Here is a 24,957-nt window from a genome sequence, read left to right as displayed (position 1 = left end):
GGGAACTTGTGGCCAAGTCAGGGAGAGAGGGAAAAAAACACACCAGGGCTGGGACTTTGATTGGCACTCATTAACCTGGGAATTGTGCCTCATCATTCCCTCATTCAAAGCAAAAGGGTATTTTGAAGGAAGGGAGAAGGAGGATGCTCTTTTGTTTGGGGAACGCAAATAAGATCATCCATGCAATGGAAATGCAGAATGCCATGCCTGAAAGCAAATAACTCATTCTATTCACACCAAAGGAACCAAATAATACGCGCAATCATATAATTTAAATGTTTCCCTTCAACAATATCTCTCTCTTTGGAATTTATTTCTCTTCCAATTCTACTCTAATTTACTTGTTTTGTAATTAAGAGTCCCAGGTCTTATTCTACAGAATGTATGACTTCGATCATTTGGCTATGCTGACCAACCGTAGAATAAAAAATAGGCCAGAAGTGCTAATGAGGACTAATAGGATTCAGTTGGACTGATGAAAAACAATTGAGCTGTATATCACAGGAGACTTAAAAAAAAAAAAAAAGACATGGTTCTCTGTGTTATTTATTGTAATCAGTTAATGTTACTGTTAAGAATAATTGCAGTATCCTTTGGCTTGATTGCAAAAAGACCCTTTTATAGGGCTTTAACAGTTTTTAACATTATAGTATTAGTCAGTTGTAATAATGGAAATAGCTCCTTTTAAAATTAAAGGTGACCATTGTCCAGAAGATTTCATTCGAACATGATATGCTGATTTGGAATTTAGCCTAATTCAAATTTGGAGGTCAACCAAACATGAAGGGAGATTTAGAAACCTCCCAAGGGTAATCATTGAAAATTTATAGATGAAGGTAGCATTTTTTTAAGTTTTAAAAAACTTAAAATTTGCAGATGATATAGATTTTCTAAGAATATTATATCAGCCTAGTTTCAGAGGACTGGTTGCAGATGTTTTATGCTAAACTCCTTAAAACATTGGTTGATTTTCAAAAGATGAAATTCTTGCAAATTTTTATTTGCTATGCCAGAATTTGATGGTATTGGCAACTTTTGGAGGAAGAAATGGTGGACTGAAGATGGCTCTGTGATATGCCAAGCTGCAATAATGGCAAAGAACAAAGAACCGGTAAGTAGAATTGGTCTTCAAACTCCTCGAACAAACAGGAGATCACCCACAAATGCTTCAGACAGTTGCTCCTTGTAAGCCACCCCAAACAGCAAGATGGGTGGTACATCAATTTAATAAATAAATAAATAAGATGTCTGCAAGACAGAAGCCTCCAATACTGAGCACTGGGAAATGAGGGAATAGCCGTCTTGCTCAAATCATGGTTGACACCTTTAAAAAGATGCTAAGTTTGCATATTTCCTTTTCTAATCACATTAGGAAATTGCTTATTAACTACTTTTCAGCTATTAGAAACCTTTGGATTGACAAGTCTGAAAATACTATGTGAGTCTGTCTTCAGTCCTTAATGAAAAAAAAAATAACTATAAGCTCAAAAACTTCGAACAAAAATTAGACAGTAAAAAGCCAATTAAGGCTTTGGTTGTAAAAAGTTATAAATAGATAATGGTCCATGTAAATTTTAAATAAGATTTTGGAGTTAATTATAAAGATTTCTTCCCTATTTTGATTTTAAAAACACATAGAAAAGTTTTTTAAAAATTGGATACTGGAAAAACTAAAGATTTCAGTTAAAGAAGACATCTACATCAATTGTGATTTAGAATGTGGCTAAATTAAAAAGCAGACCTACTTTTAAAATTGTTTTTCTATCTGTGGATATTCTGTCAATGAGATAGAAACTTTCTTTTCATCTGTTCATTTCATGCATTTCATTCAGAATAGATGTAAAATTGTAAAAAAAAAATCACTAATTTAAAATCAGTATACTTTTCATACCGCTCATCCTGATGGGCATTAGGTCTATGAAACACAGCCTTGATTTGCCTCAGCGAGCCGCTTGACCCTAAGGACATACTGCAGGGGTGTCTTCTTGAGGTAAGGAAGAATGTCATTTGCCTTGGTGATGTGTTGTGTGTCACTTTGCAACTTCCTTCTCCAGTCATCCACCATACAAATACAAGCTGAAAAAACAAGTGAAACAATATTGCTGCCCTTCTGAAAAAGAAGGCTGCTGAAGCAAAAAATCCCTTGGAGCATAACAGCCATGAATGAGGACAGAGCCAAAAGAGTCTGGCCTCTGTGCCTCTTCTTTTGTTTGCTCAGCAACTATTGAAGGTCTGAACTGACAGCCTGCAGAAAGCTTTGGTAATTAGACATTGCTTGCTAGAGAATGTCTGAAATGATTGTCTTACCCAGGAGAAGCAAAAAAGAAAAAAGAAAAAGGCAATTCACAAATTCATTCAGTGCTAAAGTCTAGTTCAAGGATTTGCTTTAGCGCAAACTGGCCAAAAACAGGACAAAACTTCCAGATGTTTAGCAAGAAGTCTGAAAGGCAGCTGAAATACAACACAGCTGTAAGCAAGCCCCTAGACTTGGATTTATTCAAGTGCCGTATCACACAGCACACTGTACTTTCAACCAGTGGTGAAATCTAAAATTTGTTACTACCGGTTCTGTGGGCGTGGCTTGGTGGCGGGGTAATGTGACTGGGTGGGCGTGGCCAATTTTTTTTTACTTTTAAAACCATTTTTTACATGTAAAACCATGTAAAAAAATGCTTTCAAAAGGCTCTGACAATCCCAGCTGAGTTGCCTGATCGTCAGAGGGTTTTTAAAAAACCCTCTGCCAATCAGGCAACTCAGTTGGGATCGTCAGAGCTTGGATCGTCAGAGCCATTTAAAAGAAAAAAAGCCTCTGATGATCGCGCGGCTCAGCTGGGCATGGGGGGCGGGGGCAGGGATTTTTGCTACCGGTTTTCCGAACTGCCCGCCACCATCGCTACCTACTCACCCAAGCTGGTCCGAACCGGGAGCATTTCACCCCTGCTTTCAACTTTGTGTATAATGATTGTCATTTTAGCATCATATATAATTTTAATATATAGTTTTAGTACTTTAGGAGCCTGAGTGGTGTAGGAGGCTAATGCCTCCTACTAAGGCAGCATTTAACATCCAGCTGCTTGCAATTACTGCGAGTTCAATTCTCACCAGGCTCAAGGTCGACTCAGCCTTCCATTGTTTCTAAGGTGGGTAAAATGAGGACCCGGTTTGTGGGGGCAATAAGCTGACTTCGTATAAAATATACAAAAGTATGAAGGCTATTGCGTAACGCATTGTAAGCCCCCCTGAGTTTCCGGAGAAGGGCGGCATATAAAAATTAAAAAAAAAAATTTTTTTTTAAAAAAATAGTATATATGTACAGTATTAATTCATATACTAATTAATATATTAATGCATAGTATATTAATATACTATGTATTAGTATATTAATTACATGTATTTATATAGCACTGCTTTTATAGATGATTTTGTAATCCTAATTATATTTATAATTTGAATAATATTTTTATATTTGTGCTAGTAACTTAAATTTTAGTTATAAAATAGACGTGTGATGATGAACCTATGGTATGCATGCCAGAGGTGGCACGCAGAGCCCTCTTTGTGGGCACACGTGCTGTCGCCAGCTGCTCTTCCGGTTTCCGCCGCTCCGGCACGCACAAAGACCAACTGGCCAGCGTGCATGTGCACACCAGAAACCCGAAGACAGATGGTCATCTGGTTTCTGGTGCTTCTGTGCATGCGCATACATGCGCACATGAGCGTTCCGGTTTGAGTAGTCGGTGCTGAAAAGGTTTGCCATCACTGAAATAGACTATTGATGCAACGGGATGGCTTTCATTTTAGTTCTGAACATAAATTTAGTTGGTCAGTCACCAAAATGAATGATGAAGATGATGATGACAATGAGCTTTCCAGTAGTGGTGAGTAAAGCCACTCTTAAACTGTCCGGTCTGATCTCTTGAAGACTGGAGAGGGGTGAGAATAGAGCTTCAAACAAATCCTACTCTTTCCTCACTTAATTTCCCACACATCCCAGCAACCAGTATTTGAACTATCCAGATACTGAAGGACAACAGGTTGTAATACCCTCTGGCGACATTAAGCTACTGATTCAGGAAATAAGGATTATGTGTTTCAGTGTTTTTGAACCATGAAAGTAGTCTCTATATCCTAATCTTGCTAGCAGTTTCTTCACATACCATACATATATTAATAAAATAATAAAATATTGCATGTGACTACAGCTATGAATATACACAACTATTATGTGTCATGTCAGAGATGCCTCTGGAGTTCTCATGCTTGCATTGCTTATAAGGTAAAGGTAAAGATAAGGGTTCCCCTTGCACATATGTGCTAGTCATTCCTGACTCTAGGGGGCAGTGCTCATCTTCATTTCAAAGCCAAAGAGCCAGCATTGTCCGAAGACATCTCCGTGGTCATGTGGCCAGCAGGACTAAATGCCAAAGGCGCATGGAACGCTGTTACCTTCTCACCAAAGGTGGTCCCTATTTTTCTACTTGCATTTTTAATGTGCTTTTGAACTGCTAGGTTGGCAGAAGCTGGGACAAGTAATGGGAGCTCACCCCATTACGCGGCACTAGGGATTATTAAACCACTGAACTGCCGATCTTTCAATCAACAAGCTCAGCGTCTTAGCCACTGAGCCACTGCATCCCTGCACTGCTAATACTAGGTAGCAAATCATTAAATTTTATAGTGCGATCTCATGCACGTTGTTGTTTTTTAAAAAATATATTCCAAAATAGGCATAATAAATCTTTGGTAACCTCTCATTGTAACAGTCCTCCAAAAATCCTTCCCAAAAAAGAAATAAAAATGCCAACATGTTCAGTTCTACTGGTAATGTCACCAGGACCCCTGAAGTCCTCAGAGTGGCTATAAAAAAGGAGTGAGGGCCTGCTGTCATCTCTTCTATGAAAATGCCCCTGAGTCATGTTCACTGTACTCCCCTCCCTTGGACATTGCAAGTAATGTAGACTTGATTTTCAAATGGGAAGTGGTTATGTAGCCACAACAAATAATTTTGAATGCCCTAGATCAGCAGTTCTCAACCTGGGGGTCGCGACCCCTTTGGGGGTCGAACGGCCATTTCACAGGGGTCACCAAAGCCCTCTCTCACCCCCCCCATGCCTTCACTCACCCTCACTTTCTGCTCTGTTGGCTCACCGGCCGTTCGCTTACCCCACCCACTCCCAATCTATTGCTGCCTCCGGAGTCCCAGCTGATGGCTAGAGGAAAAAAAACTGTTTAAATTCTTGCCACGGGACTTCAAAGGGCCGCCCTATAGCCAGTGGTGGGATTCTGCCGGTTCCGCCCCACCCCTTGCCCCGTCCCTCCGCACCACTATTTATTGCCAATAAATAGTGGTGGGCGAGGGGCGGGCGAGCCAGCAATTTAACAAATAGTTCGGTGTTTTTTTGTAATTTTATTGGCCTGCGGAGCTTCAGCATAGGCTAATTAGCCCTTGATTAGATCGGCTCCCGACTCTCAGCTGATTTGCTCTCAGCTGTTTTGCTCAGGGCTTTGCTGCTTGCTGGAGCAGATTTTTTTTCCCCTAGCTATGCTGAAAAACGAAACTGAAAGTAAAGCAGGCTGTTGGCTTTGCTGTTGCTGCAACGTGGCAAAATGAGGCAGAGAGATATTTCTTTTTCTTTTTCCTCACCAAAAAAGGTAGGTGCAAAACTGCAAACAATGGGAAATTTAGGGCAAAAGAGGAGAGTTCAAGATTTTAAAACACAAAAGAAAAAAAGCTCTATTTAACTAGGGAATTGTAATAATTGAGATACTATTAATTGTATATTGTGTTGAAAGCAGAAATGGTTAAGTTGTGGTTTGGAGGAATATATGGGGGAAATTATTTGGTTTATTATTATTGGTAAATATAATTAATTGATTTGTAAGAAACTGGATTGCATTGAAATAATTGGAATATTCATGTTCATATTGATTAATATACAAAAAAGGTAGTTATATAACTGATTTATATTAAAATGTTGAATTTATATTAAACAACTGTAATATTACATAATTAACTAATGTGAGGATGGATATAAAAATAGATGACAATGGGAAGGGGTATAATATAGAATAGAAGGGAAAAATTGAATTTGATTAAGATTAGAGATGAGGATGAAGGGTAATATTGGTTTTTTACAAAAATAGATGAGGAATAAATATGGCAAAAAGGAAATATAGAAATTGTAAATTTAATTGAAATGACTAAACACTGTTTAAATTTGTGAACTGGCCAAAAACTCTATTCAAAGAAAATACATTGTATGTGTGTTTCTAATTATTGTTATTTATTCATATTTGTTCTCTTTTATTCTTTAAAGTTTAACAATTCATTCTTTATCTTAATATCTTTATATTTGTTTGGGGTTGGCTTTCTTCCCTTTCATCTTTTTTATTGTACAGCAATCTTTCTCCTCAAACCTACCACCTCTCTCTTTTCTTTCCTTCTTACTTTCTCTTCCTCCCCCTCTTCTTCTCCTCCCTACTTCCTCTTCCTTTCTCCTTCTCCTCTTCTCTTCCTCCCTCTCTTACCCTCACTCCTACTCTAATTTCCCTTCCCTTCCTTCATCCCTCTCTATTGCTGTATCCTTTTATGCATATGGACTACTCAGAGGGCTGAAAAAGTTATTTCTGACTGGTCCTCGCACTTTTGACCAGATCTCGAATTTACGACTATCCTCACATTTTACATTTTTTGCCCTATCTTATCATCATGGTGAAAAGAAGCAGTTGTGAAATGAGTGACATGTTTGTTAAGAATGCTGCACGGGCATAAATGTGAGGATGGTCATAAGTGTGAGGACCAGTCAAAAGTGCGAGGACCAGTCACATGACCTCCAAGCCACGCCCACAAAATAAGCCACGCCCACAGAACCGGTAGTAAAAAAAATTAGAACCCACCCCTGGTTGGGGGTCACCACAACATGAGGAACTGTATTAAAGGGTCATGGCATTAGGAAGGTTGAGAACCACTGCTCTAGATCCATGATGGTGAACTTATGGCATGCATGCCAGAGGTGGCATGCAGCGCCCTCTCTATGGGCACGTGAGCCATCACCCCAGTTCAGTTCTGTCATGCATGTGCATGGCTCCCGCCAACCAGCTGATCTTCAGGTCTCTGCCACACATGCACGGGGGCTAGGGCGCATATGGGGGTTGCACGTGCATGTGCTGGGGCAGGGCACGGAGGCCATGGGGGCATATAGGGGTGGGGCACATGCGGGGGTGCGCACATGCAGAAGGGCAGGGTGCATGCAGGGGGCTGCATGCACAGGGGCCATATGCGCATGCGTGGGGGAGTGTGGCGCATGCACAGGGGCTGCACATGCATTGCATTTTAGGGGTTCAGGCATGCACATGCACATTCACATGTGTACACACATGCTTTGGGCATTCAGTCCAGGAAAGGTTAGCGATCACTGCCCTAGATGCATAGAGGATATAACTAATTCAATCCGCGGCCTCCTGGGGGTCAAGGCTGGAGTGGCTCGGCAGAGCTGCAGGCAACTACAACGGCTCCTATCCAAGCTTAAACTGACTTATTTTATCTTCTAACTGTTTTTAAGGTTTCTGTTTTAATTTTTAAATTTTTAAGTTTTAAATTTTAAATATTTCTATATTTATATTTTTATATTTCTCAATTTACCTTTAGCTATACCCCGGCTATAGTAGCTGTATTTTTAACAACTTTTAACTACCTGAGCTGGCCTCAGTTTTGGGAGTGTTTTTGCTGCCGCTTTTGTTGCTGCTATCTACGATTTATTGCTTTAGCTTGGAAGCCGAGTACTGCCAAGCTTTGATCTGACTTCTTCTTCTATCTGACAATTATTTTTAACTATCATTTTGTTACTGCATTTATCTTATTATTTTTATCTACTCCCTGCTCCTTGCTCTGCCGGGAGGGTAGGATCCTTGCCTTACTCGTGAGGAGTTTTGTTGTTATTTGCATCAGGGCTTGTTTCCTCTTGATCCCTCTGCCTCTGGACCTGGACTCGTCCCAGAAACTAGATTTTTCACCATATTATATAATGAAGTCAAGGAAAAGGACCAGATCCCTTACTGACTTGGCTCCCCAACCTTCTTTGAAGCAATCTAAGATTGAGGACTTTGCTTTAATTCGACCTCCCTGCCTGGAAACTCTAGCTCCCTTTCATCTGACTGCTGCTGGTCATCGTGATCTTCCGTTGGTCGAGGATGTCGTCCCCCGAGTTGAGAACAAAGGCTCTTCAAAAACTATGGCCCCCACTCAACCTTCAAATGAACCTACTCTTATAGAACTCTTGGCCCAGCAATGTTTTCTGGTTGCAGAAACAACTGCGAGTATACAGTCACAGCTTGATAAAATAATAAGTACTTTAGATTGTCTAGTTTCCTCGATTACCGCCGGCTGCCCTGGACGGACTGCTCGGCAGCCTGGTTCAGTGACAGGGCCCTCCCTGTCGGGCCCCAGCAAAAGTACCGGTTGGGGTGGCTCTGCCAGTGGGTTGAACTCTACACCTCCGGGTGCGAGAAGCCACCTGGTTTTACAGCCAAGACAGGTGGCCCTTAATATTAATCCCATTAACGGCAATTTGCCTTACTGGGGCTCAATTCAGCTGGCAAGGGGTCATATACTACAGCTACTGGGGTTGACTGCTGATGATCTGAAGAAGATTGAACTTTTACCCTCCCCTGCATACTGCTCCAGAGTGTTACTTAATTTTGATAACTCCAGCACCCCGAAATTATTCTTCAGGAGAAGTTCTCTGCTAAGATCTTTCGGCATCATGCCAAGCAGAGTCTTCAAAGATATATCGATTAAGCCACTCTTAAGAAACCGACAATCTGTGACCAGCAGGAGACTTACAGCCCCAAAAAGACCCTTAGCAGCACATACTAATGTGCCAATTTTGAATGCCATCCCTAATACTAGACCATTTATCAAACACAGATCCATTCCTGCAAGACTTCCCGATGGCATCTTCTCAGATGGTACCTTGTCTGTTCCTCCTACAGCTGGTCAAATCTTCTCCCCTCAGCGAGGCCCATCTCATCAGGAAGTTTGTCACGATCTGATCAGCTGGGAAGAAATGGCCCCAAAGGAAGCGACACCAGCCCAGGGCCTCCAAAGTTCCTTAGTGAATAAGCCTCAGGCTAGTGCCTCTGGGATTCCACCCATCTATGAAACCATTCCATCTCAAGACAATTTTTGGAATCTGGAGGAGATACAGCTTTTCGACTCCTTTCGCGCACTTCCACAACCAGAAAGGGCCCAAATTATAACGCGCCTGTCTGCAGTTAAATCCAAGCTCTGGAGTCTTTCACTACCTGATAAGGATCCCCCTGGACCCCAGGGAGTCCACATCAATTTATCAGAGGCAGTTCCCTCGGCCCTCCCTCCAGAATGTCCAACTTGTAAACTTGAAGATCCAGGGCTACTCCAAACCCCGTCTGTTGATGTCACCGAATGCTTGCCAGGTAAGCAACCAATGAACGATAGAAGCATAAACTGGACTGCATGTAGAGCCCTACAGCCTCATGAACAAGGCTCGCCTCCCTTCCACTTTTCTTTGCCTTTATCTCCCAAAAGGGTGACACTTCCATCGAATAACGGCTGTATTTTTTCGGATTTGAAGGGCTCTCTGGAAAAAATTAATTATACAGAATGACTAGCAAACCCGGCATCCCCCCCTTGCACACTTAGATGCCTTTCATGGAATATAGCAGGTTGGGGGAGAAGGTGCGGCACCACCGATTTTATTAACTATATTCAGTCATTTGATGTGGTCCTGCTTCAGGAGACCTGGGCATGCGATAAGATATCCCTTACAGGGTTTACGGCCATTTCTTTGGCTGCTACCAAACAATTCAAGTCGGGAAGACCTAAGGGTGTTTTAGCTTGTTTGGTCTCTACCTCCCTGAAAGTGGAGACAGTGGAGCTCCCCCCCAGTGGGTCCTTAGCCATGGCGCTCCTAATTAAGAGAGGACACAGTAAAATGCTAGTGTTCAACGTTTACCTTCCCCCGACGGTGAGGCAAGCTGACACTAAGGCTCAATGGGGCGAACTGGAGAGCTATATTACCCATACAGAAACTAAATTTCCAGCGCCGTACATCTTTATAGGGGGTGACTTTAATGCCCGATTGGGAGGCCAAATTCCCCCACCAATTGAGGCACTCTACTCCCAAGAAATCTGCCAGGCCATAGGACACCAGTTCTCAGCCAGGCATTCTAAGGATGAGCTAACAAATTTTGCCGGCGTTCAATTAGCCCTCTTAGCATCCCAACACAATATGACAATCCTTAACGGGAGTACCCCAGGCGATCTAGCGGGTGAATTTACTTTTAGCTCTTCACGGGGGAGTAGTGTTATTGATTTTGTGATGGTTTCCCAGCCACTAAGACAGGCAGTCCATGTTTTTTTTGTGGACTGCCTCACAGAGAGCGACCACTACCCCCTGGTCACAATCATTGGGCTCTTTACAAATATACATCTGCCTAAGGGCCCCCAAATACTGGATCCTTATGTGACCTCTTATGCAAGGAGGATCAAATGGTCTCCCAAGACTGAAAGAAAGTTCCACTCTCTTTTATCATCGCCGGAGTGTCTTAGCCTATACAATCAGGCCTTAACATGCAGTGACTCAGTGGCAATCTCGACCTTCGAATCATTAATTAACAGTATTCAAAGGGAACTAGGAGCTGATCGTAGGCCAAGTGGCCCATATCGTCCAAGAAGCAATCCCTGGTTCGATGAAGAATGTGTGCTGCTCAGGAACAAGATCAGACAGGTTTACCTGCTCTATCGTAATCGAGGGGATAAACGCCTACCTGAGGACTATTACCACCTGAAGCGGGAGTATAAAGGACTAATTGTTAAGAAAAAGAGGGCTAAAGAAAAAGAGAAGTGGGACCTACTTCTCCTCTCTATTCAGCAGAAGAACACCCGACTATTTTGGCAAATGGTCGCCTGTTCGCTGCCTGGTCATCAAGAACTCCCTCTCTGTTGTATTTCCAACAGAGATTGGGAAAGTCATTTTGGATCAATCTTCCAGGCTTCAATAGTCACGACCGGACTCGGACAACAACTGCCCCCTGCAATTCCGGACTGGCACCCCGTGACTCATGCTGAGATCAACGAGCTTATCTCTGAACTTAAGTCAGGCAAAGCTCCTGGCCCTGATGCTATACCCCCTGATCTGTTAAAATCTAATCCCAAGTGGTGGTCTCCTCTTTTAGCAACACTCTTTACCCATATCAATACCTCTGGCAGGATTCCTACCTCCTGGAACCAAGCAATTATTGTCCCTATTTTTAAATGAGGAAATAGGAACAACCCAGCCGATTATCGTCCTATAAGTCTGCTCTCCATCATTGGGAAATTGTACGCTAAATATCTCCAACGCAGACTCCTCACCTGGGTCGAGGAGTCCAACATTATTGGTGCTGAACAGATTGGGTTTAAAGCAGGCTGTGCCACATTGGACCACTGCTTTGTCCTAGCGCACCTGGTTGACAAATATGCCACCATACCAGGTGGTAAACTTTTTACTGCTTTTATCGATCTAAAGGCAGCATTTGATTCAATCCCAAGGGAATTGTTGTGGACAAAATTGTTCAAAAGCTCCATCGACAGACGTCTGTTGTTCCTAATTAGATCCCTATACAATCAGACTTCTAGTCAGGTCAGGTGTAGTTTGCAGGGAGAACTCTCTAACCCTATCCCGATAAAGAGTGGAGTAAGGCAGGGCTGTCTCCTGGCTCCTCTTTTGTTTAACCTATTTTTATCTGATTTGGCCTCTTATATTGGATGTATTGAGTCTCACGCCCCAAAGCTGTCAACAACGAAGATCCCGCTTCTCCTTTATGCTGATGACGCGGTCCTCCTATCACTGACGAGGCTTGGCCTGAAAAGGCTTCTCTCTGCATTTGGGTCCTACTGTGCTGAGAATCACTTGTCCATTAACTACGACAAATCAAAAGTCTTGGTGTTCTCTAGTGCCCGGAAGTTACACAACTGGGCTATTAAGGGTAATGCTGTTAAGCAGGTTTCCCATTTTAAGTATTTAGGTATACATTTTCAGAACACTGGTGCTTGGACTAGACACCGAACCCAGGTGCTGAATTCAGCTTTTTGTAGCCATCAGCAGATTTTAAGATTTTTCTATACCCAAGGTGGCCAATTTATTCCTTCTGCTCTGCGTATTTACAAAGCCAAAACCTTGGCCCAAACTCTTTATGGAATTCCGATATGGATACAGGGCTTCAAGGAGTGTATTGAAAGAACGCAGGCTGCTTTTTTAAGGAAACTTTTGGGTCTCCCTCCCTGTGTTGGCTTTGCTCCGATGTATCTGGAACTGGGCATTCGATCAGTCGAATGCATGGCGTGGATCAACACCTTTAAATGGTGGTTTTGGGCACTCTTTTTGGCAGCCCCTGGCAGCTACCTCTCCCTGGTGTTAGCTGACCCCTATACGTCTCGGTGGGAGAGGGATCTGACGAAGAAACTCCACCTGTTAGGTTTTTCGGGGGATGCCATGGGAGACTATGGCCTTAAAGATGCCCAATGTAGGGTAGTCCAACGGCTTGTGGACATAGACTTACAATATCTGAGAGCTAGAGCCAATAAAACCTGCTCCCCTCTGGTCTTCAGCCAACTTAATAATTTTGGACTGAGGATGGCCTCATATTTCTATACTCTAACCATCCCTAAGTATAGAAGAGTCTTCTCCCTTGCTCGTTTTAACGTCTTGCCTTCAGCATTGCTGGACGGTCGATTCAAGAGGCTTCCGAGGGGCGAGCGGCTATGTCCCTGTGGTAGAGCGGAGGTTGAGACTGTGGAGCATGTCCTTTTACACTGCCCCATGTACAACGTAGCCAGGACTAATTTGATGTCTCTCTTAGAGACAGATTTCTGTGGGCCCAATGATAGTGATTTGGCCTTGTATTGTCTAGGGGATGGCTCCTCATATACTACCTCTCAGGTCTCAAAATTTTTTCTAAGAGCCATAACCATTAGAGGAGAGCGCTGTGGTCCCTCTCAGCCGGGGCTTCCGGTGGCCGGCTGTTCGTGATGTTCTTTTCCCTATGTTTTTCTGTAGCTATGCTTGCATTTTGGTCTGTGACCGTAAATAAATTTATTATTATTATAACTAATTCAATCCATCAGCCAAAGTTGATGGACATATAAAAGCCAGTTTCAAGGTCTCCAGTTAAAAAAAAAAAACTTTTTAGGTTTTAGTTTCTGTTTCATGAAAATCAATGAGAATCCTAAAACATGGAACTTTAGCAACAGCACAAACAACTTTATTTGGGATGAGAGACATTCCCTTCCCAATCCACCAAATTTAGCAACTATTACTAGTTGATTTATCAAATTCAGTTTAGTTGGCTGCCTCATCATTCACTTAAGGGTCTATGGTTAAGACAGTCAGCAAAGACCAAAATTCCTTTAAATGACTTTCATAGCCCAAGACACAATTCTGAGTCCTACTTAGGATGCTTTCTCTCAACCTATCATTAAGATCTACAGCAACGTATATTACATAGTACTGTGTTTCAGGCTTGTCATACAGGACAAAAGTGCATTTTTATACCATCATGGATTACAGTGTGCAACTATCATATCTAAATGGTATGCCTATATTGCATACTATTTAGCAATACAGTAAAAATCCAATCAATATTATTACATTATAAAAAATCTATGTGCAAAAACAAAAAATGAGTTCTGCATTTTCTTTAATCAAGTCAACAAATTCAAGGATTTGCAAACACTAATTTTGATTTCCTTTGGGGTCATGTAATATTCATAACTCTAAATCAATGTTTTCTATCTTTTGCAATTCAAGGCTACAAAATCCCATGAATAACTATTATTGTGTTGTATGTGTACATACACATGTGTGTGAAGCTAGTTACCCCCCCCCCTTCTTCTTATCTGTATTTTCTTGAAATAAATGCCAAAATAAACTTGTTCTCTCACTGGAAACAACTGATATAATTAGCTATAAAGGGATTTATTTATGCCAGGGATGGGGAACTATGGTCTTTTTATGACTTGTGGACTTTAACTCACAGAATTCCTAAATTCTGGAGTTGAATTCCAAAAGTCACAAGAGGGTTACCCACCTCTGATTTATTTTATTTATTTATTTATTATTCGTATTTCTATATCGCCCAACTCTCCGAGGACTCTGGGCGGCTTACAACAAAGACAGTATAAACAATATACAATAAGAGACGTTAAAAAAACCCATTTATTTATGCCATAAAAGGCATAATCTGTTGGTTCTGTTTTGTATTACTGAATGTAATACAGTACAATACATGCAATTTCTAAAGTTTCCTTTTGCTTCCTGATCTGAACTATTTTGGAAAATGATTTTTGTAAATCAGCATAAGATCTAAGTTTTATTTATTTATTTTGTTGCATATAAGAAAAAAAAATGGTTTTGCCTTAATTTAAATGCTGTTTAAAATTGGAATTGCCTATATATAACCCCATTTATTCTGATGCTAGTGAATTATATATATATATATATATATATATATATATATATATATTTTAAAATATTTTTCCATTTTGATTTCTAGGAGTGGAAATGGAGGCATCCAGCTGCTCTACATCCTTTCCTGAGAATGCCTCTGGGCTGCACATGGACTCAAAAGCATTGAAAGAAAGGGGACTTAAATTGCATTTTGCTTTCTAGCCAACTGATTGCTAAACAGTCAATGAAAGACATAGAAAATGGACTCACCTTCTGCTTGGTGTGCTTTGGAGATTGCAAAAGACAGGGCTCATGGTCCATATTTTGGAATAATTATTGAATTTATGTGCTTCTAGTTGCTTCAGAATTTTGGTGTGAATGAACCTATATGTCAGCATATGTTGCTGTTCCCCCCTTTCACATAGCCAGAGGAATAAGTGCTTTGTGTTTTATATATTCATCTTGCCAACTGTGGTTCAGCAATAATTTCTATCTTATATTAAATTTCTTGGGCAAGTAACTTGCCTTTTGGGATGAAGCTACCATGACAGTATTTGTCATGGTATATCCATTATATTTTTTGCAAATCTTGTAAAGACCGTAAAATGTAGTAACATTGTTTTCAATGGCTTGGAAGTGATTAAGGTTCCTTCATGAAAAAATACTTGAACCAATATTAATAAATAAAATTAATCAAATAAAATGTAACTGTGAAACCCAGAGGAATAACAATAGTAACTGCATGAAATAAACTTTGCATGCATAATTGCATGTTCCAACTGATGTACTCTTTATTATTTTCTTCTATATTGCACTTACTTTATACAACCATACTTCCCCCAATTTCCGCATGCATTTGGAAAAACATCCACAATAACATGGCCAGTCCCTAGCTCAATTAAATCTCAATAAATCAGCAGCCTTAGATTCAAAGAGAGATTGGGCATGCTCAGAATGTTAATTGACATAAGCTTTGTTTGGATGCTATTAAATCTAAGAACTGGATAAATTCCATGGCTTGTTAACATCAGTCAAAATAACATTGCTTTCCTATAGACATTTGTGCATCCAGCATGAATATATACAGAAAAGAATAGCCCTTAGCTTCCATGAAGACCAGGAATCTCCAAAATCAGGATCCCAAATCACTTGGAAGTCATCATTCACATACTATTGAGTGCTTTGGATTAATAATGCCTAAAGAGAGTTCTACATAAAGTGAAATCCAAAATTACATCAGTAGACATCTGCAATGCTATGGAAACTTCTTCTTTCTCACTATGGCTGATCCTGCGTACTGTAGAGCATATTTTGTGGCTGTGCAAAGATGCTATACTGCCAGACTAATTGCATCTCCTCATTCCAGTGATGGAAATTATTTAATCAGTAAAAGATATTAGTAGGATATTTGTGTTTGATATATAGCTCAGTGACTCATTTCTTACACTGAGCTTTCAGTTTGACACATTAATTTGCCAAATTGCCTAAAGTGGTTTTACCAGAGATACAGTAAAAGTGAATTTTGAGCTAAGCATATTATAAGTCATTCAGCTGTGACATACGTTACATGGATCTGTTCAATCAACATGTCATATTGAATCAATTAAATCTGTCTTAAATCGTGTTGCAATTCACACTAAGGTGAAAGCTTCATTAAACACCAGAAACCCATACAGATGGTCAAGAAGAATTGAAGAAAGTTGGTGAATGGTAACATCCCTTGAGAGAATTAAGCAAGGTCCAAGCTGAACATATATAAGTTATCCCTGATTTCCAACAAATATACAAAGGTACTTAACTTTAGGTAACCCATTGCCATTCTTTCCAATTGTTCGTAATGATCCCCAAATCGTAACAATTAATCAGGGGAGACTTACTGCATTTTTTTGCTTTCAAAATAATTGTTAAATATGTGCAAAGCACGGAAACATGTTTCAGTCTGATTTTTAAATATGTGCATATCACAAAAAAGTCGCCAGAAGCAAATTAAAGCCAGTGGGGGAAAATATTAATATCAGGGCAGAAAAGCTAGTCTTGAGTGAAAAGAAACAGAAACCGTAGGCAAGATAGGCCTTGTGTGAATACAAGAGAGATGAAGGTTTTTTTTAGAGTACAATAGTAGTAGTAGTAATAGTTGTGGTCATGGAGGAGGAGGAGGGGGACAATACTTAGAAATCTCTTTCAAGCATACAAGCAAACACCATTCGGTGTCAACTTTTGCATGGCAGTTCCGTTCAAGCATCTTAGTAGATAATGAAAACCTCCAATTCCTTATCTGGTGTATGTAACAAGGATCTGCTCTCTTCCAAGATACTGTACATTCCCACACAATGGTTTTATCGTTATTCTCTCTCTCTCTCCCTCTCCCTCCCTCCCTCTCTCTCTCTCTCTCTCTCTCTCTCATTTTTTTTTAAAAAAATTCCATAATGGAAGGGGAAAATGTTAGATTAGAAAACTTCAATTAAGCCTTTAAAAAGACCATCTGCTGAATGCTGACTGGGGTTTCATGTAAACAAAATGCCTGCGCTGGTTACAAACAAATGATCTTATCTATTGTATTGTGTTACAAATTAAAATTAGATTAAGCCACCTACATGGTACCACTGCTGAATCTTAAATTTCTTATGGAAACTGAATGTTTGCTGCAAGTGTTCATTCGGCCTGATGAGAGCCTCATTATTTCTGTACCAGCAGTACACACTGGGTATAGCATAATCAAAGCCTGGGGGTACGTATTAATTATCCTTTTGAATAGTGATGAAATTTTAAAAAGATCTCCTTTAGGCTCACATCATCAGCAGATGAAACAAAGCTTTGCACAGCTTGCGAGCAGTGGCTCACATGTGTTTTTACATCTGTTCAGGATATTTCAATTTGAAGCGCAACAAGCCAAGGCTGGGATTAAAGGCTGGAATAAAAAAAGGGACAAGGAGTGAGAAAACTGCAGAAGCTAATAGTCCATGCCCTGGGCAGTCCAGGGGGAGAAAGTCTCTGGCTTTAAAATGGATATACCACCATTGTTGTTGTTCTTGATAATGATGATGATGATAATGTGGCCTCTTCTTCATCCTCTTCAACCTTATCCTTCCAGGATTAATTCACCGGATATTTGTCATTCTTTTTGACTGGTGATCGAAACAAGATTTCCATTCCATACCACAAGGCAGAAAATCTAATCTTTCTAATTAGCTTTTATTTTCTCATAACCACTTCAGGGATTGACATTTTAATCTTGCATGAATTCACAAGAAACTAATTCACATTGATTTTGTTGAAACATGTTTGGGGTATGAGAGGACTTTTTCTCTAAAACCTGAAGATAGCATGGGGTGAGGGTAGGGACTAGGGGTGCAATACATACTTATGGAATTTTTTTAAAAAATTTGGCTTAATTGACGATGCAATGGTATGTAGTCTCCACCACATTTCAGAGAACAGAGCTTGGAGTAGATTTACATAAAAATGCAGTAAGAATATAAATATAAATTTTCTAACCTTGTTCTAAACAGGCTAATATAAATATTTGATTTAACTGTTACCATTTCAGTTGAAAAAACTCACTATTGACTGGCAGGATAGCCTCAAATTAATTTTGATTGTTTTATTATTATTATTATTATTATTATTATTATTATTATTATGATTATGATTATGATTATTATTATTATTATTATTATTATTATTATATTCATGAAACCAGAAGCTGCAGTTGTTTAGGCCTAGGATCTATAGAATGTTTCTAGACATTCAGTTGTTCCATTTAGTTCTCATACCTGTTTTGTTTTGTTCCAATTAGCATAGCAGAAAACTGATTATTTTTCTTTGTTTTTGTTTTAAATATGTATATTATCTAGTGGAATTAAAAGTACTGAAACAACAATGGGACCATAAAATTGGATGGTTTCATCCTCCAGTGGAAATGTTAGTGTTATTGCCTAATCAACAGTCCAGTAATTATTTGGGTCTTATTTTTCTTGAGATACTTCCATCAACCTGGATCATCACTAACTCCTTCTTTCCAGCTATTTGAATATGGGATATTTAAACTGAGCCTATAAGCAGCAACTATTTTTTTCTGTAATATTAGAAGATGATCGTAGTGGAGTACAAAGAGTAATTGCAGTATACTGGTCATTAAGTATTTAAGTATTAAAATATTAACATTTCTAAGCAAGACAGTAAATATTCTGGAGCTTGGCAATCAACAGGGGAGAAGTAATTCTAGAAATGTGTTTTAGCTTTGAACTGGCTTCATGATAAAAACTGGTCTTCTTGGGTTGCAGTTCACTTTTAACAATGCTATAGAGCTTAGTGTGACAGAGCATGCATAACTCTTAATTGCAATATTCACAACAATTCCACAGTATTTTCAGTCCCTCAATGACAAAACCACCCTTGACTGTGTTGGAGATAGTGCCCAGCTATTTCACAAAGTAGTGATTCAATATAATGCTACTTAACTCCCATTTAGGAAGACAGTGTGTAAAAACTAGGGAGCCTGGATAGCTCTGCAGACAAGGCACTATAATTTAACACCAGCTGTCTGCAATTAAAGTAAGTTTGAATCTTGCCAGGCTCAAGGTTGACTCAGCTTCCATCCTTTCTAAGGTAGGTAAATTGAGGATCCAGTTTGTGGGGGCAATAAGCTGACTTTGTATAAAATACACAAAAGTATGAAGGCTATTGCTTAACGCATTGTAAGCCGCCCTGAGTCTCCGGAGAAGGGCGGCATATAAATCAAATTTTAAAACAAAGAAAAAAAAAAGGGAAAAAAAAGAAAAAAGAAAAAAGAAACACAACAGAAAACCCCAAAACACCTAATGAGGATAAGAAATAATGTGAGACAGTAACTCTACATAGTGCTCCTATATATTGATTCTAGCTCCCTGAATACAACAGAAATAAATAGCAATAGCACTAATATACTGCTTCATAGTGCTGTACAGCACTCTCTGGGCAGTTTACAGAGTCAGCATATTGCCAACAGTCTGGGTCCTCATTTTACCGACCTCAGAAAGATGGAAGGCTGAGTGAACCTTGAGCTGGTCAGGATTGAACTACAGGCTGTGGGTAGACTTAGTCTGCAATACTGCATTCTAACCACTGCACTACCATGTTCCTGTGTGTTGCTCGTCAATTGTTGATAACTGTAACTCCCAACACAGCTTAGTATTGACCATGATGATAGGGATTGCTTAACATTGTGAGGAGAAGGTTACCTCGTGCCATTTTGAGTAAATGGAGGAATATACTCCATTCAACTTTTTCATGACTGGCATATCATATGAGGAAATGCTAGCCTGAAATTCATGATTCAAAATTTTATATTAGGTCTGTCAATCTTTTTGACTCAGAAAGAGAGATTATTATGGGGCAATTTTTTAATAGAAATCAGATTCACAGGGCCTTCAGTTTTTCTTATATACAAATCAAATCTATAATAAAATAAGGGTTCCATACTAAGAAAGATAAGACAGAATCCCAATCCATTTTTTTCCATACTACAATCCCCAATTCATGCTAGAAAAGCTGTGTAACTTTCTGTTTTTGGTCATATTGCTGTCATCAACTCCAAACACAAACATATACTGTTGTCATCCCTATGCTTGAGAGTCTAGGGCTCCCACTCAAAAGTCAATCACTGCTGAGCCCAAACTGACCAATAGTTGAGACAAAGTATGAAAGTCAATTCATTGCAACTACCTCTCTTCAGTCATCTAAGGTGAAATAATAAATAGCTTTTCTCTTTTTTCTTTATATATAAACATTCTTACGATATCCTAGGCCACTTGTAATACAAAGATTGTGTTAAGATATTTAAAATGTAATACCTGGAGCAGATAACATTGGACAATGAGCAAGAACACACAGCTATAGACCTAATTTATTGTCCATCAGAAGATAATTTGGCTGCCCTCATGACAAAGCCATTGGGTATACAGAAACACAAGGATCTTGTGAAACAACTTGGTTTAAATGTTGTCCAGCTATAAAATTGGAAGGGTGTTAAGGTATTTAAAATTTAATAGCTAGAGCAGTGAAGGGTTGGACAATGAGTAAGAACACACAGTTATAGCTAATTGGTTGAAGAGAGATGGCCACTACATGAGGCAACCTAACCTGTGATTGGTTGCTGAGTATAAAGGGGGAGTTTCCTTGTTTCCCATCTTTTTCCTCTGTGATGTGTGTGCTGTCTATTGATTTACTTCATGATGTTCCTGCTCTGTTGATTTACCTGACAATGCTCCTTTTTGTCTATCTTATTTACTGTAAACATATTTATTTATATATAACTGGTTCGTGTCATACGGTTGCCAGGTGTCCACTATTTGAGCGGACAGTCCACTTTTTTCACATTATGTTCACTATTTTTTTTCACAAAATAGTGGACGTTTTTTTATTCAAAAGCTTTATGATGAAATGGTACGTAATCTAAAACTGTACAGTCTAAGAGAATAAGGATAGGAGAATCGCGTTTTGTCTTTTTTTTCATAAGTTAGAATGAGACAAAGATTGAATGCTCATTGCAATAATCACATTTTACACAACAGCGCAAAAAATGCATTAAAGCAGTTATCTTTTGATATCGAAAATGTAGTGCTGAAGGTTTTTGCCGAATTTTCGAATTCTGTGAAGAAACGAGAAGAGTTGAAATCATTTTTTGAGTTTTGCGAGTCAGAATTCCATGAAGTTTTGCACCATGTTCCAACACGTTGGTTAAGTTCGTTTAAAGCGGTCGAAAGACTTTTTTAAACTGGATACCTCTAAAATCGTATTTTATTTTTCTCGGATCTGATGAGTGCCATAAGGTTATCTGGAACCTTATTTTGGATCAGGAAAATGAACTCGCAAAGGACAATGAACCAACAATTTCAGAATTATATTTATATTTCACGCACTTCTTCATGTCAATAATGCAAGACACCCTATTGAAGCTGGAAAGCAAGAAAATTCTTGCATGTGATCTTCACATTATCATGTGTAAGCTCCGTGATTCTTTGCAAAAAAAATCCGATGAGCAGTTTTTTGGAATGAAAGTTTTATTTGCCTTACGTAAAAAACATTTGCCTGAGAATGCCGTGCAAAAGTTTAAGAAAGAAGCCATCAACGTGTATCAAAGAGCCATTGCGTACCTAGAAAAGTGGTATAATTTCACTGATTCAATATATGAGACGCTAAATTGTTTCAATCTAATTGATCGCAATAATCCTCCAACTTTAGAAGAAATGACGAACATCTGGTTATTATCACCACGGTGAGAAGAACTTCCACCCAACACTCTCTTCGATGAAATTTCTGCCTTAGAAGAAGTTTGTGTTCATCTGCAGGGCGATTCATCCCTTGATAAGTGGACGTACTTTTTCAAGAAAGAGCCAGCTCCGAGTTTACTGAAACTGTTCCAGTATTGTGCATCAATTCCGGTATCAAATGCAAACGTTGAACGAATTTTCAGCGTCATGGGAAATTTGTGGACTGACGAATGTAACCGACTGCTTGTATCACTTCGAAGTGAACTTTGTATATTTTTTAATATTTCTCAACATTGTACTGAAATTAAAGAATTATTCCTTAAACACAAAGAATTGATCAAAGCTGCGCAGTCAAATAAAAAATACACACGACAGCAAAGTAAAATGTAATTTTATATTTTACATATTATTATAATATATTTGATGTTTTGAATTTTAAGTAAAGTTTTGAAGTGATTATTTTAATACGTGTTAAAATGTTTGTAAGAAAATATATAATTTAATTGTAATTTTTTTTATTTTTTTACTACTTAACCACCACCACCCTCCGCTTGTCCACTATTTTTTCGAAGCAGACCTGGCAACCCTACGTGTCAGTGTCTCTGACTCCATTTGGACACCGGCTCCATAATTCCCTGAAAGATTGTATACCAAATCACACCAAAGCAATAACCTCAAACAGGTATATGTACGAATTTATTTTATGCTTTCATATTCTTTGTAAAACATTTGTTCTGACCAGTTATAATGTTGTGGGTACTGAGCAGGCATACCTTTCAAAGGAAGATTAAATTATGATGGGCATAGTATATCCACTGTAGAGTCAGAAGACTTGTCTTCTATATTGCACCAGATAGGCTCTTTTGGTATATTGTGTTTCCCGTAGCAGCAAAACCAGAAAGATGGAAGGCTGAGTCAATCTTGAGTTGGTCAGGATTGAACTCCAGGCTATGGGTAGACTTAGTCTGCAATACTGCATTCTAACCACTGCACCACCATGTTCCTGTGTGTTGCTCTTCAATTGTTTCATCCTGACAAAGTAGCATTGCTGGACTTCTCTTCATTGATCAAAACAGAATTGTAATGAAAGGAATATGTTGAGAAAACACCCACCTATAGAGACCAGATGGTCTCACTTGAATCCATGTGTACTCTATTACTGCAATAGGAGGGGGGGACTCATTTTGCATAGGTGATAAGCAAATTGAATTTTAACCAGTTCCTGAAGACTTGCAGCTTGTCCTATACAATGGTGGAAAGGAAAGATCTGTGGTAATGTGGGACATTGCCCACTTTTTCAGTGCTGAGTAGAAAGAATACTGTGTAGACCAGGGGTGGGGAAATATGTATCCTTTATGGCCTGTGGACTTCAACTCCCAGAATTCCTTAGCCAGCATGATGTACCTTGATGTAGAGAAATAACTTTTATTCTACATAAGCCAATCAGCACTTTCCCTCTTATCATTTGATTCATTGGCTAATTCAGGGGTGGGCAATTCTGGCCCTTTTACAACCTGTGGACAGCTTGGCTGTCTCAGGAATTCTGGGAGTTGAAGTCCACAGGTTGTAAAAGGGCCACAGTTGCCCACCCCTGGGCTAATTCATTGTCAGCATCTCACCAATCCTTATCCCTTCTCTGTTCTTTTTCATATAGGCTTAGCTATCACACTGCTTTATCTGTCTCTCAAAGTTCATGGAACATAATTGTGAGCTTATCTTCAATATAAAAATTCCTAAAGTCAAGATGTGGAAAGAATCCCCATCTATTTCTTAGTAACAGACAAACAATATATGTTGAAGTGTCAAAACTTTATCAAACAGCATCTGGGATGGAGGAAATCCTAGAGGGAAAGATACCTTTAGGACATACCTGTCTTGTCAGAGGTTGCAGGCCTGGAAGCATCTGACTTGAGCAAGTATGTTGTCACTAACAGAGTGCAACTGATGTTTCTTGAATCTCAACTAAAACAGTTGCTTTGGGGAGAATAGTGAGATAGTATTTCTCCAGAGAAAATACTCTCTATGTCTGATATAATATACAGTAGGAAAGGAATGCATGTGTGTCTCTGCCTAAAATAGAGAGAGAAATTAAATGACAATGACAATCTTATTTATTAAATTTGTATGGTTGCTCATTTCACATGGTGATTCTGGGCAGCGTACAATAAAATGAACAATGAAACCACTTAAAACATCTAAATAATTAAACATAAATAAGAACAAGACCACAAGAAGTTATAATCATAATGTTGATTAAGCCACCAGGTCTAATGAAAAATATACTTTGAGGGCCATAAGGGTTGGGGCCAACCTCACCTCAGGGAGTGATGATGGTCCACAGAGCAGATGCCAGGGCAGAAAAGGTTCATCTCCTAAATCCTGTCAAACAGAACTCCTTAGCAGACAGTATCCACTACAAGCCTTTCCTGTCAGATCTGATATGATGCATATAACTAATTGAGGAGAGATGGTCCCTCAAATAACCTGGCAAACCAACATCTTGAAAAGCATCCAGGCATAAAGTTTGAATCGCGCAGATCCGGGGAGATTTGGACTCTGACTGGGTAGATTCGGACAGGGTTGCGAGGAATAGTCTTGAGAATGTTATCTGGGAAGAGTTTGACTCTGTGACCCCTGATGACGTGGACAGGATTTTGGGGAGACTTAGTGCGGCCACATGTTTACTGGATCCGTGTCCCTCCTGGTTAGTACTGGCTTCCCGGGAGGTTACATGAGGCTGGCTCCAGGGAATTATTAACGCTTTGTTGAATGAGGGTTACTTCCCCACAGCCTTGAAAGAGGTGGTGGTGAGGCCTCTCCTCAAGAAGCCCTCCCTGGACCCAGCAGTATTGGCCAACTACCGTCCTGTCTCCAACCTTCGCTTCATGGCAAAGGTTGTTGAGAGTATGGTCGCGTGACAGTTTCCACAATTCCTGGAGGAAACGTCTTATCTAGATCCGTTACAGTCGGGTTTCAGGCCTGGGCACAGTACGGAAACGGCATTGGTCACGTTGGTAGATGATCTCTGGAGGGCTCGGGACAAGGGTTGCTCCTCTGTTCTAGCCCTGTTAGACCTCTCAGCGGCTCATCAACCATGGTATCATGCTGCACCAGTTGGAAGAGTTGGGGATGGGGGGCATCATGTTACGGTGGTTCTCCTCCTTTCTCTCTGACCGGTCACAGTTTGTGTTGGCAGGGGGGCAGAGATAGACCTCAAGGCCTCTTATATGTGGAGTGCCTCA

General features: G+C 39.8%; 1 long non-coding RNA gene across 1 annotated transcript in view; it reads left to right on the top strand.

Annotated features, from left to right (window-relative positions):
- LOC148113518 (uncharacterized) overlaps nt 1-17,001 on the top strand; it is a 67,014-nt gene extending 50,013 nt beyond the window's left edge. Inside the window, exons 3-5 of the long non-coding RNA XR_015734522.1 lie at nt 1,014-1,111; nt 1,914-1,990; nt 14,572-17,001. This is a non-coding gene — a long non-coding RNA (uncharacterized LOC148113518). The remainder of the gene's footprint in view (nt 1-1,013; nt 1,112-1,913; nt 1,991-14,571) is intronic.
- Nucleotides 17,002-24,957: the final 7,956 nt, after the last annotated feature.

Source organism: Pantherophis guttatus, chromosome 5, assembly GCF_059756535.1.
Source record: "Pantherophis guttatus breed Tessera chromosome 5, ASM5975653v1, whole genome shotgun sequence".
Classification (NCBI taxonomy): Eukaryota; Metazoa; Chordata; class Lepidosauria; order Squamata; family Colubridae; genus Pantherophis; species Pantherophis guttatus.
This window is presented reverse-complemented; position numbering and strand designations above follow the sequence as displayed.